Below are 13742 nucleotides of genomic sequence, written 5' to 3'. Positions count from 1 at the left end.
ATTGCGTCCACGAGTTGTGTCCCTTTAAAAAAACACAAATCCAGTATAAATAAGGATAGTGAAACGCGACTAGAGCTTTCTATGAGTGGCTTTTTCTTTCTCTCTCTCTCTCTCTCTCTATCTATCTCTTTTGTTGTCTCTAAAACAGACTTCCTCTCTCTCCTTCGTGTGATAGTGATAGGATAAATGATACACATTCAGTGCTTGGTGCAATGGTTTAAAGACGCTAATATCATTAGGCATGGGTGAATCGAGGCATACTGTAATAATGGATAAGTCTGAAGAGTAGAACAAGGGACACAACTCATTAACTCGTCATTTTAAATGACATTTAACAAGACCGAATTAAAACAAAAACTATTTATAGACTGGTGACAATACTTACATTTTAAAAAGGGTGGATTGCCTCGGTTTGAGTCTTACTGTTCTTATAGTCTCATTTCCTGGGTTGTTTTCTAGTTCTGCGAAGCTTAGTGAAACACTGCTAGTTAGACATGAAGATTTATAAGATGTTCAATATGTTTCATTTTTATTGTTACAAATAGGTTTGTGATTTGAACATTTTTATTAGATAAACATGGTTGCGTGAGGCCTCAGAACGAGACAGCTGGAGGCCGCGGGATACACCTTAGAGACCAAAATAAAATCCGCCGCCGAGGACAGACGCAGACGGCGAAAAGAAAATCTTGATCGACCACCGCGGATAGTGGTTATGCTTGCGCTGGATGTGGCTAAATATATAGGTCACAGCTGGGGCTGCGTAGCCACGGAAAATACTGCACTCCTCATTAATCTTCGGACTTATTCTCTCTTTCTCTCTCCCCCTCGTTCTCTCTTTTCTCTTTCTCTCTGTCTCTCTCTCTTTCTCTTACTCTCTCTCTTCTTTATCTCTCTTTTTCTAAACTCTCTCGCGCTCTTTTCTCTATCTCATTTTCTCTTTCTGTATCTTTTTCTCTTTTTCTTTTTCTCTCCAATTGTGATCTGTAGAGGTACCCACAGGCAGTCAGGAAGTTAACGACTGAAATAATCAAAATGTTAAAAACATCATCGGTTTAAACATTATTTCACTTCCAATAAAAGATTTTCTTTTCTGTCAGACTAATTTGTCAAATAAAAAAAAAAATTAAAGATTCTCTACTGCAAGGGAATTAAATGAAGTCCTAAAGATTTGGCCCTCCGGGATCTAACAATGTTAATAAGTTTATCTACATACAAATATACATTATGCGAGCTCATGAGAAAAAAAAAACAATATATATCTTTTACATAATTTAAAGATCTGGTCTGTAAAAAAATGCATATTCTAGCATGAACATCAGATCACTTGGGATGTCAATAGAAAGTCAACGACCTGATTAAAGAATTACAGTGTTCATTCATGGTTTCGAACGTGTTCCTCAAGGCCTGAAGATTGTATGTAACACAAAATGAATCGAACACAGAGAACACGATTAAATGCTGGAAACAAGAAAAGAAAACAAAAATACGTTTAAAACAAAACAAAAGCTTATATTTAGTGTACTTGTATCAATTAACTTGGATAATAAAGATTATTATTATTATAATTATTATTATTACTTACATTTGTAATCGATCCAGACTATCAATAAAAAAAAAAGCATATATAATTTTTTTTTTAAAGGGGGATCGATCTGAATTCGAACTCATACATCAAGTTTTCTCAGGCAAACACGGTAACCACTGTGCTAGTGGAGAGCTTATAAAAATGGAAGATTGTATAGTTATGTACTGTTTCTATAGTCTCGTCCCATTTTCAAGTTTGGTACACTAAGATGGCGACCTATAAAGGGGGACTCATTCAGCTTATACCACCACTTCAGTCAATTACAATTTCTTTCCCTTGTTCGAGATACCAAACAAAATAATTTATTACCAAGTTAAATCACTCATTGGTTAATTTTTTTATTGATTCGTGTGTTGTCAGGCAAAAGAAATAACTGTGCAGACAAGTCAGGCTGCGTCGGGGGCCCGCTAATTTCCTATGGCTTGTAAACGGGTCCCAAAGTGAAAAAGTTTGAAAACCTCTGTCTCAACGTGTCTAACACCAGAAATCTCTCAGTCTGAGAAAGTCTTAATTAAGTCTCATTTCTGTACCTTACTTTAATCTGGTTATTGGTCTCCTTGTGTCTACAACGACTGTTTCTCATAGAAGAATAATGAAATTCATGCTCAAGTGTGTGTTTTTTCAGTCATCCTAGTTTTGTGAAAAAAAAAAGGTCTTATAAAAACGCATTCAAAACATTTTAGCGTATTTACGTTCTCCAACGACTCATCGCTTTCTATTATTATTATTTATTATTTTATCTTTATTATTATTATAAACCATTAAATCGAAAACTATAATATAAAATATCCAAGACAGGGGTTCTCAACCTATGGGTGGCGACCCCCTTGGGGGGTCGAATGACGATTTGCCGGGGGTCGCCTAAGACCATCAAAAATATGGATTTATTTTTTAGTTTCTATCTCAACTCTATTCTGACGTGAAAGACTTAATATTGTCTAAAGTTTTTCCATTGGAAGTTCATATTTGTGTGTTGTTGTTGGTATTGTAGGAAGGACAACTAAATCAGAATTTTAATTGTCGCAGCAGATCTATATTTTGAAGAGTTTTAATTAATGTAAATCCGAGCATGACGTAAAGTTGCGGAAGTTGTTATTACTATGGTAACGTTGTGGCGGAAGTGAAAAGCGATTATAGCTAATAACAGGTTATCGTTTTGTAGCCTGTGTTATTAAAGTTAAATATTGTCATCGTGGGCAAACTTATGGAAATTAATCTACCACAAGAAACATTAGAGCAGAAAATATTTTGTTGATTTATTTACGGTTTGGTTTTACTTAAATAGTATAAGCGGGAATTTTAAAAAAAAATTCCTGTGCATCATTTGTAAGGGAAGCTTTAAAATCTGAATCTATGTACTGTTCTCATTCAGGCCGGTGAGAGGGAGCTCTTGTTCACTTTTGCTGGCCTAGAGTTCCAAGAGCCGAAGGCTCAACTCTAACTGACAGTTTAAGAAGAAGAAGAAGGATCTATGTGACGGTTAATTGTGACCTAAATAACTGCAACGTTCTAAAGATATTGAGCATCTGAGCTTTGCAGACGTAGGTTCCAAGTAATGTAGAGGTATGTTTAGGTATAGAAATGATGACGATTTAAAAGACGAGTTTATCTTTTTGTAAACCACTTGAAATGACACGAGATGTATAAACAGACAACTATTTGTGGTGTTTGTACAGAAGGTACAAGAAGTAAGCCAGTAAGATTTCAACGTCTGCTACTGAATTAGTCACCAAAAGTGAGCTAGCCAGGAAAACCAGTGACTTAGGAGATTTTAGGTCATTGGTTAATTTGCATGACTAAAATGCATGACGCGTACGACGTAATCATCTTTTTTTTTTTTTTTGAAGTAACGTCTGTATTATATAAAATGAGAAATTGTTATAGCAGTGTAGTTTACTTTTATCGGATTACTACCCGTATTTCGTCATGTTTTCTCAAATGGTCACATGGAACATGAATATGGTGGTCAATGGTGGATACCAAATGGACAAGTTAATAAAGACACGCCATAACATTCATTTATTTGGAATTTCATTTTATGGAGTAATATATTTCAAGTATATACTGCAATTACATATTGTTTTGTAACATAGAAACATTGACAATACATTCACATGTGTTTTACACTATTACATTATCAGCTAAAGCACAGTTACCAGGCTTATGAACGAAAATAATTTTACTGTTGAGGGGGTCGCCGCATAGCTGGGAATAGTAAAATGGGGTCGTCGAGCTAAAAAGATTGAGAACCGCTCATCTAAGGGGGAAAAGCAACGAGTTGAGGACATTTTAAATTCCAATAAACTAGGGGAATGAATGCTGACGTATAATTAGACGATATCGCAACTCTAGATTTTATTTTAAACAATTGGTTATTATCCTTATCCCTGGATTGTGTATTTTAGTGGTCACGCGCGCCCTAAATGTTTCAATTTGCCTCATTACTAACGAATCACCCCCCCTCCACCCACACCTTCGCACGCTCATGGCTACTATATTGATAAAATATTATTCAGATATTCAGATTAAATCTAATATTCCAAACATTTACCCAGATAGTAGGTTACTATTTGATTGGTGTACAGTAAACATTCGTCTGATAAGATGATCGACATTGTCTTCTAGGAGGATAGAGAGACAGAGAAAGAGAGATATGGAGAAAGACAGAAGCAGAGAGAGAGAGACAGAGTGACACAGAGAGAGACAGGGTGACAGAGAAAAAGAAAGAACGAAAGAGGGAAAAAGAGATAGAAAAAGAGAGAGAGAGATTTCGAAGGAGAGAGAGAGTGACAGAGAAAAAGAAAGAAAGAGAGAGGGAGAAAGAGAGAAAAAGAGAGAGAGAGAGAGATTGTGAAAGAGAGAGATTGTGAAAGAGAGAGAGGGAGAGAGAAGAGAGTTAGTGTTAGGAGGACGATTCACCCTGTGTATTGCCAATGTTGGTATTTTGCGATACAACCTTTGCATTCTGTGAGAGCCAACCTTTCTTGTAAATCATGCAAGCCTTGTTTCTCAAACTGTGAGACGGGACCGCTTGGGAGGCTCGAAGTCCAGTTGTTTCTTTTACATTTTTTTTTTTTGCAATCTATGTTTCTCTCTTTGTCTCTGATTCTCTTTCTGTAGGGCGGGGGAAAATCCCTATTTTCCATATATAGCAGGGAAAAATATGTAAGAAGAAAAACTTTTTTTAAAAACTTTTTTTTTAAATATCCCTTATATTCATCATATAGAGCAGTTTGATTTCTCTTGATAACTAAATAATGTTGGCTTTAATTTGTTTTTAAATGGTACAGCTTTTACTTTGCCTCGAAGGTTTTAGGTTTTGCCCAGAAGGTTTTGCCCACCCAACGTGCGATTTGAATAGAGCTGTTGTAACAACAAAAATTTTAGACAAGCAAAATTATGTTTTAAAATCCTTTAAAACAAAAAATCTTATCTAAATGGGAAGAACTCCGCCCCTAAAGCTATATTTATCAATAGTGCACAAGTTATTTCCCGTATTCGATATCAAACAAAATAACGTGTACAAACTGTTTACCAGAGTGAGTTGATATAAGCTTTGTAAAAATGTCGTGTTAACAAATTGACTTCCTTACAGAATAGTGAAGATCAAACAATACAGTCGCCATCTTTTTGTTTTTCGGGGGAGGGGGGTCTCGAAATGGCCTGCCCGTATGTTGGCCAATCAGAGCTAGCCAAATATCTCTCTGGGGTAATAAAAGCTGTGATTACGATCTGCGTGGAAACATCTGGCAAAGGGAGCTAGCTCTATATTTCTACAGATTGGTTTACACTTCAAGTTTGTCACGTTCTTTGAACGTTCTTCTATCCCCAAACTCTAGAGCCAATCAGATCAGGTAAATCCCGTACTCTTTTTTAACTCTTTCTCTCCTAATTGACGATACCAGCGTTGATTCCACCAGAATGTGGTAAATAATTACGGAGAGAAAGAGTTAAAGATTGTTTTCAAGTTTGTTTCCACTGACGTAGCCGTAGCCGCGCTAGTTGTTTAAAGTGGTGTGGGGTGTGGCCGAGAGGCTTAAAGCGTTTGGTTGCCTATCAATGGGGCTTGAGTTCGACACCCAACTCAAAGCCAGAGTTTGTATTTACTGAGCTCCTAAAGGCAGCATGGAAAAACCTTCTTCCAGTTAGCCCCTTCCCCTAGTGGATACGGCTTGCGGACTTTTTCAGTCCATGGGTCAAAGGTTTGGAACTCGATCCCTATTGAGCTTAGTCGAACCACATGCTTCACTATATTCAAGAGGAACATTAAGACCTATCAAAACATTTTTAGATTAGTTTGTCATTGTGTTTATGCCTGTTATGTTATCATAACACCTTTAGTCTAGATTATGTTGGTTGAAACCGCTGTATAAGTATTATTATTCTAGTAGCTACGTCCTTTGGTTTGTTCCCCGGCTCTATATTATTTCATTTGGCCGCATTTTAACAATGCCCCAACAAACGTTCTAGCTCGTGAATTCTAGTATCTGTTACATTGAATGTGAACGTGACTATTCGTAACAGAAGGCCTGAACACTGACCTGCAACGGGCAGTTTAGACCAATACCTAGTTGCCACGTCGTACAGACCTGTGACGTGACAATGAGGTCTAAACTGCCTATTGGTCGTGACGTTGCAGGTCAGTGTTAAGGCCTTCTGTTACGATTGGTTTCGATTGGAATGGTTCGCACACTTTCGTTTTTTCCTTTTCTCCACTCTCTCTCTGTCTCTCTCTCTCTGTCTCTCTCTCTTTCACTCTCTCTCTCTCACTTTCTCTCTCTCACTCTCTCTCTCACTCTCTCTCTCTCACTCTCTCTCTCTCTTTCACTCTCTCTCACTCTCTCTCTCTTTCACTCTCTCTCACTCTCTCTCTCTCTTTCACTCTCTCTCTCTTTCAGTCTCTCTCTCTCTCTCTTTCACTCTCTCTCTGTCTGGAATCCCATTTTCTATCAGCCTGCCCATTTTAATGTTATCTGACATTTTTAATTGAATGGCCAGCATTTTTACTTTCGCGACACACACACGCACAACTACTTTTCGGTCATATACTCTAGTTAGTCCAGTACCACTTTAGCTCTTACCCTAACAATCCCCCTTCCCGCCCGCAACAAAAAAGTTAAGTCCTACATGCTAGACTTTTCGTAGGCTTCTCAATTTAACAATTCTTTACTCTGTGTGTGTGTGTGTTATTCTGTATTTTTGTACTTCTTGTTTTAAAAAAAAGACATTTAAAGATTTCACATAAATTTCAGGATGCTGTTACGTTTAGGTGGCGGCGGCGGAGCCCCAGGACCCATGATCTTCTTGATGCTCTTGAGATTCGTCCTACACATTTTCATCCTCTTGCTCCTGATCGATAGAAATGCATTCCGAATTCCTGTCCCGATATTTGTACCGAAGGAACATAATGAAGAGAATTAGCCTGAGTGTTAGCTTGTTATCTATGGTATGATTCTCATTTGTTGTAGTTGGTCTCTAGTGTGTCTAGTATCAGAAAGCATACACATCAAACAATTGACCACGTTCAGTCGTGAAGTGACTATGGATCTTCTTAAGGATGATGTGGCCCACACACCAGTCTTCTCTGTCTCCACGGAGCTGATGTATCAAAAAAAGGGCAAGTGCCGATACAGTTTGAGGTCAGCATCATTGCAGGCTCTGTCAGGGTGTAGACTGAGTGCTGCAAACTGGCTTAGGGTCGCCGGCTGATGATTTTTACTCAGGATTGATTCCCGAAGCCTTACCCATGCGTATAGCTGCAAGGCAGAAGAGTTTTTAATTTTGAGTTTCCCTTTTCCTATGCGGGTAGCCAGCATTGGCTAAAGAGCCCCTCCTGCCTGAAGCTTAGGCTTACTGGTTTAGGCGCCAGTTACTTCTTCTGGCAGTTGAAATAGTACCGCCGGACTCAATATCTGAGCCACATGTGAAGGCCAGAAGTTGGACTAGTTGTAAGTGACTATTTGAGACGAATGCCATTTGGAAGCATTTTATAGGTAGTGGTAGTGAAGTGCTTATATCCATTACCACATCTAACTATGTCAACCTTGTGAAACCAACAACCAAAACAGTGACCATCACATTGACAACTAGTGAAACAAAGACACAAAGATAGAGGCACGTTTCTTACTTCATAGGCTAGGACAAATTCGTACAAGTGCTCCTTCTTCCCTAGTGCTATTAGAGAATTGAATGTGTTGCCTGAATCAGCCAGGAAAACCAACGACTTAGTACAATTTAACATGCATGACTAAATTGACACATGAAATGCGTAGAAACTAATATATTTTATTTTTTTTGAAGTAACTTCCGTAATTTAGAAGATAAGGTAACATATATAGACTGTAATGTGTTGTTGGTCATGTATTTATACTAACGTGTTGTTGGTCATGTATTTATAGTAATGTGTTGCTGGTAAAAATTTATAGTAATGTGTTGTTGGTCATATATTTATAGTAAGTGTTGTTGGTCATATATTTATAGTAACGTGTTGTTGGGCATGTATTTATAGTAACGTGTTGTTGGGCATGTATTTATAGTAACGTGTTGTTGGTCATGTATTTATAGTACCGTGTTGTTGGGCATGTATATATAGTAACGTGTTGTTGGGCATGTATAGATAGTACAGATGTAGAACATCTTGAAATGGGGGCGGGGGTCGGGAAGAAAGAAATGGAAATCTGGGTGGATTTTGTTGTAATTGTTTTTTAAAAGCATTTTTTTTTTAAAAAAGGGGGGGGGGAATAAACGATCTAAATTAGAACTCGTGTCTTACGCCTCCCCGTCTGACGTGCTAACCACTCTGCTAGTGAGGTACTTATAGCTTTAGAAGATTGAATAGTTATATATTGTTTATTACAGTTGAGAGCGTCGAACTATAAAGGGAACTAAATCAGATTATACCACTACTTCAGTGAGGTAAAATTTCTTTCCCTTGTTCGAGATACCAAACGAAATAATTGATTACCAATACTTAATTAACTACTTTGGTTATTTTTTTTTTTATCGATTCTTGTCTTGTCAGGTAAAAGAAATAATTGTGCAAAATTTCAGCTTGATCCGAGATTGAGTGTGGGAGAAATAACGTGTGCACACTTTTTACCAGACAGACAAAGTGAGTTGATATAAGCTTTGTAAAAAGAAAAAAGGAAAGACGGCTGGTAGTTGTGTTGGCCATTTGACACCCTCGTTAACCTTGGGCCACAGAAACAGATGACCTTAACATCATTAGACCCGTAGATCGCAAGGTCAGAAAGGGGAACGAGTAAAATCTCATTGGACAAGTTGATTCCAATCAATATTCATACTGTATGATAACCGATGAGTTTACTAACTTAAAAAAAATGACAAAGAAAGTACTATATACCATGGGCGTCGCAAGGATTTTTTTTCGGGGGGGGGGGTTGGGGGGGATTTTTTTTCTCCCAGGCATTTCGAGGCAAGCTGTTTCCACAACAATCTGTCACTGGCAATGTTTGAAGCCTCTTCCCACCTGCTCTAATGACCTCCATGAAAGTGTAGCGCCAAGTTGTACTAGGATGTCATCGCAACTCTTCTTATGCCTAATTCATTTTGTCGGAGAACATGTCCCGCAAACCACATGCGACGCTCTGTCACAATCTTACTAAGGGGTCGACTCCCAGTTCGGCATAGAATTTCCTTGATTTACACCCGATCTCTATAACTGACTCCTAAAATCTGTCTTAGCCATCTTTGTTGAGCCACATTTAGTGTTTTTCAATTTCGGCAGATAACTATTCACTGCACTTTATTAATTGAGTCAAAACCCATTTAGCTACGCTCATAACATTTTGAGTGCGTAATTTGCGTTTTTTTATACCGGGTATTGAAGAGGTATTTTTTAGCTTCAAACCCTACTGAAGAGGGAGTGGGGGTTAACTCAAAACCCCTTTGGCTACGCTCATAGAATTTTGAGTGTGTAATTTTCTTTTTTTATATTGAAGAGGGTGTTTATCGTAAATTTTGGAGGGGGTTTAAAAGTCAAAATCTTCCTTAACTGTGCTCGTGAAATTTGGGGGATTGTCGAATGCATTTTTGTTTTGCATTGTGTTATAGAAGAGGGGAATTTAACTGCGAAAACCCCTGGTAGGGGGGTTTTAAACTCAAACCCCCCTAGTAGGGGGTTTTAAACTCGAACCCCTCTGGTAGGGGGTTTAAAACTCAAAACCTCCCTGGTAGGGGGGTTTAAACTCAAAAACTCCCTTGCTGTGCTGAGGCAAGTGATAGTTTAGTATTAAAATCTCACCTAAAATAAACAAAATCAAAGCAAAAAATAAGTCACTAAATTCCGATCCCCCCTCCGCACGGGGGGTATTTCATTTCGGGGCCCCCTGGCTACGCCCATGCTATATACATTATACAATATATATATATATATATACTATACCAGTATTATACATTAATATTTATAATGTGATTTTAAAAATTCGAACAACAATTTTATGTAATCGTAAAACATAAATGTATGTAGTATTGAGTATGTGTATCAGTTGTTTTGTTTTTTTCATAAATCTAAATCTATTTTGTTTTTGTTTTTTTCAGATAAGGAAACAATAAAAAATAGAATTACTCTCCCTTGTTCAGCGTGTTATTTTTTTTTTTTTTCGTTTTTTTAAAATGTTATAGGCCATATGTATACTAGCTGATATTACCTGTGACCTGCGGGCCTTAGTTTGGGTATTACTAATCTAGTTAATTTGATCTATCTACATATCTATCTATCTATTTCTAGGAAAATCGTTAGAGCCGTTTTTGAGATCAGCGTCCGCCACCCTCCATGAAGGAAGGATTTGAAAAGAGGTATTGTAAAAAAAAACAAATGTTGCCAGGTCAAGAGAGGTCATTCTGCTACCGCAGCGCGTGGGGGTGTATCTGCAGATACACTTGATCGTCACACCGCCGTACATTAATAGAGAATCGGAAAAAAAAGAAATGATTACTTATAGTTTAAGAGGAAAGTTCTTATTCCTAGATGCATTATTCTTCATCTAAATGGCTGCCTGGTCGTGTGGTATTCGCTCTGGACTGTCGTTCTAGGGTGACTAGGGTCCCTGGTTCGAGCCCTGTCCGCTCCACCCGCCGTCTAGCGGGAGGTTTGAGCAAGGATGTAGTTATCTTCAAATCTGAAGGAACATTCCAATCATGTAATACATAAAATAGAGTGTTGGTAAAGCAGGGTTGCCGTGATAATAGGTTCTGTCTGGGGTAAACTAAATTCAAAGAGTGTAGGATTGATAGTTTCGTATGGATGAGTGCAGTGTCATGCCTAGAATAGGAAACACAATGCATAACATAAAATAGATCTTATTTAAAAGTAAAATTAATTAATTACGACTATTTGATTAACTAATAGGGGGATTTTTTTTCAATTGATTCATGAGCTTGTATGCGAAATTTGATGAAGATTAGATGAATAGAAGTGGTCGAAAAATCATTTGAACAAAAAAAAAACACCAACATCTATGAAAGATAGGCCTACATAGCAATAAAAGAGCTGTAATAAAAGAACACAAAGTAAAACAATAGGTTACCGTTCGGTCGGTTTATTCACAGTAATTCTTACTGAATAATGCAAAACAAGATTTTCTGTTGTTTTTTTCCCACTTACTCTTGAGTGTTGTCAAAAAAAGAATATGCTGGCAAGAATAAATTACAACTGTAATAATCGTCTTCACTAACGTTAATCAAAGCATCATTCTTCCTTCGTCTTGGATCTATACACTGCTGTATACAATACAACCTTTAATTTAGATTCATACTAACATGTTCAAACTAAAGCTCATTCTAAAGAACCTTAAAAAAATACAGGTCTTATGCTGTTGGCTAATCGTATTTTGAATATAAAGGATTTGTGTTTACATCTCTCTGGCCTCCATCAGTAGCAAATCAATTATGGATCATCTCACGGAAATGAGATGAATGCCTGGGCATTAGCTTTGGTTGCAACATGTCGTCATGCGGCCAACCTTACACGATGCTCGATATCGGCTATTCCAGTTCCCCTTTCAGACCTTGTGATGATGTGATGGTCATCTTTTTATGTGGCCTACGAGGGTGTCATCTGGCCAGCACAACGAAAAACCGCATTTACTCTTCCCCAACTTATGTCAGGTACCCATTAAAGCTGGGTGGACTTAGGCGCCCAAAGATCCCGAAATACAAAATCCCAGTCTTCGCCAGGATTCGAACCCGGAACCCCGGTTCAGAACCAAGCCAAGCGCTTTACCGCTCAGCCACCGCGCCATTGGCTATTCCATTAGTATGAACAAAAATGTGTTAATAAAGATTTATACGAGCATTTTATTTATAAGATATGACATTGTTATAACTCTGCTCCTGTGCCAACGCTTATCTTATCTTATCTTATAATACAGACGCTTATCTTATCTTATCTTATAATACAGACGACACACCAGCGCACACGAGTGACAGACGACATGTTGACCCGAGGAAGAAGGAATGTTGAAGTGTCCGGCTGAAGTGACCAGCAAGAGATAGAAATTATGGGCTACCTGGAACCAATACCACAGACTAAAAACGAAAAATACTTAGGTGGTATAATAAATGAAAAACTGTCATGGAATCCACATATTGATGAAACTATTAAAAATCAAACAAAGCATTAGGGTTAATTAAAAGAAATTTCTATAAATAAAAAAAGAACATAAAACTAAAATGTATTTTAACCTTGGTTAGGCCAATAATAGAATATGCATCCTCCATTTGGGACCCCTCAACTCAAGAAAACATTAAGAAACTTGAAGAGACACAAAATCGAGCAGTGAGATGAATATTCACATTTGACTAGAGTAACATCTTTGGTAAAATCTTTAAATTTATAAAGCCTTTAGGATAGTAGACTTAAAAGTAATGTATCAATTGGACATAAAACACTGAACCACAATCTTCAAATACAAAAACAAAATGTATTAAAATACTCAGAAAGACACAAAGATAAAGGCACATTCCTCGTTCCATATGCTAGGACAAATTTGTACAAATTCTCCTTCTTAACTAGTGCTATTAGAGCATGGAATGGGTTGTCAGGAAAAGTAATGACTTTGCAGAAGTCTTTTTTTAACATGCATGACTAGAGGCATGACACCTAGGACGTAATCATCTTTTTTTTTAAAGTAACGTCTGTATTTTATAAGATAAGAACTCTTCTTCATGCTACCAGAGAACTGGGTTAAAGACCTGAAGCGACACTGGGAAGTCTGTATTATGGTTTGAATAGGAATTGACTGGTGGAACTAAAGACAAGACTCCTAGTGTAATGAGTGCTGAAGTCTGTGTGTTTTGTACATGCTAATTAACACATCACCTAATTCACCTATTAATCATTTTCTTTCGTTGGTTGCTTGCCTTAGATTAACTGCAGTATTATACAATCTTTGACTGGCCTTATTGCAATCAAAGCGGCAAATTCGTTGGAGGCACAACTGGCCTAATAGGTATCAGCCCATTCGGACATTTGCCGCCCCTTGCAACAGACATAAATCTATAAGCGCTATATAAAAGCTATAATAATATAAGCTAGCTCGGATTTAGGAGTGTGCAAAGTTTTGGACCCCCACGGTGAACTGAGGAGGAATATCCTCAGGGTTTTTAATTCTCGTTTAATTTAGCTTTTTAAATTCATACCAATCAGTCCCTCTTTTTTTTTATGATGCTACCTACAGCTCAGAAGGCAGCAAATAGCATTGTGATAGGGGCTCAAACGAAAAAAAAACACTCTTTGTCTGCAAGGGTGGTGCCAAAACGATGCCCTGGTAAATTACCATGCTTTTAAAAAAGGCTTTTGTTGGATATATCAATTAGCGCAGGGCCCTTACGTTCCAAAGCTCTGATCTGCTATTTGGTAACAGAGAATTGACAACAGGCGCTTGGATAGAGAGAAATGTTAACGGCTTCATCAATTAGATCTATCAGATTTGAACTTTCAAACACCTGAGCTGGGGGCAAATTAGTTTTCCGTTTTCTCACAAAACTAAATCCTAAGACTTTAATTCAAACTAATTAGACTTTGCTCACGTGACTTGAATTGACTCGAGGACTCCTGGTGATGTTAAAGATAGACCAGACATCTGCAAGTTTAGAGGAGGACAAAGGAAAAAACTCTTGCAAAGAATGACAAAAA

The 13742-nt window shown here is 37.6% G+C and overlaps 1 long non-coding RNA gene across 1 annotated transcript; it reads left to right on the top strand.

Moving 5' to 3' along the window:
* Window positions 1–5290: 5290 nt before the first annotated feature.
* Window positions 5291–10181, top strand: LOC106078328 (uncharacterized). The gene is made up of 4 exons (XR_008780139.1): window positions 5291–5439; window positions 6838–7031; window positions 8444–8500; window positions 10145–10181. It is a non-coding gene; the product is annotated as an uncharacterized LOC106078328 (long non-coding RNA).
* The last annotated feature ends 3561 nt before the right edge of the window (window positions 10182–13742 follow it).

The sequence above is a fragment of the Biomphalaria glabrata genome, chromosome 10 (assembly GCF_947242115.1).
Source record: "Biomphalaria glabrata chromosome 10, xgBioGlab47.1, whole genome shotgun sequence".
Classification (NCBI taxonomy): Eukaryota; Metazoa; Mollusca; class Gastropoda; family Planorbidae; genus Biomphalaria; species Biomphalaria glabrata.
Note: the sequence above shows the minus strand (reverse complement) of the source record. Positions and strands in the feature narration are given on the sequence as shown.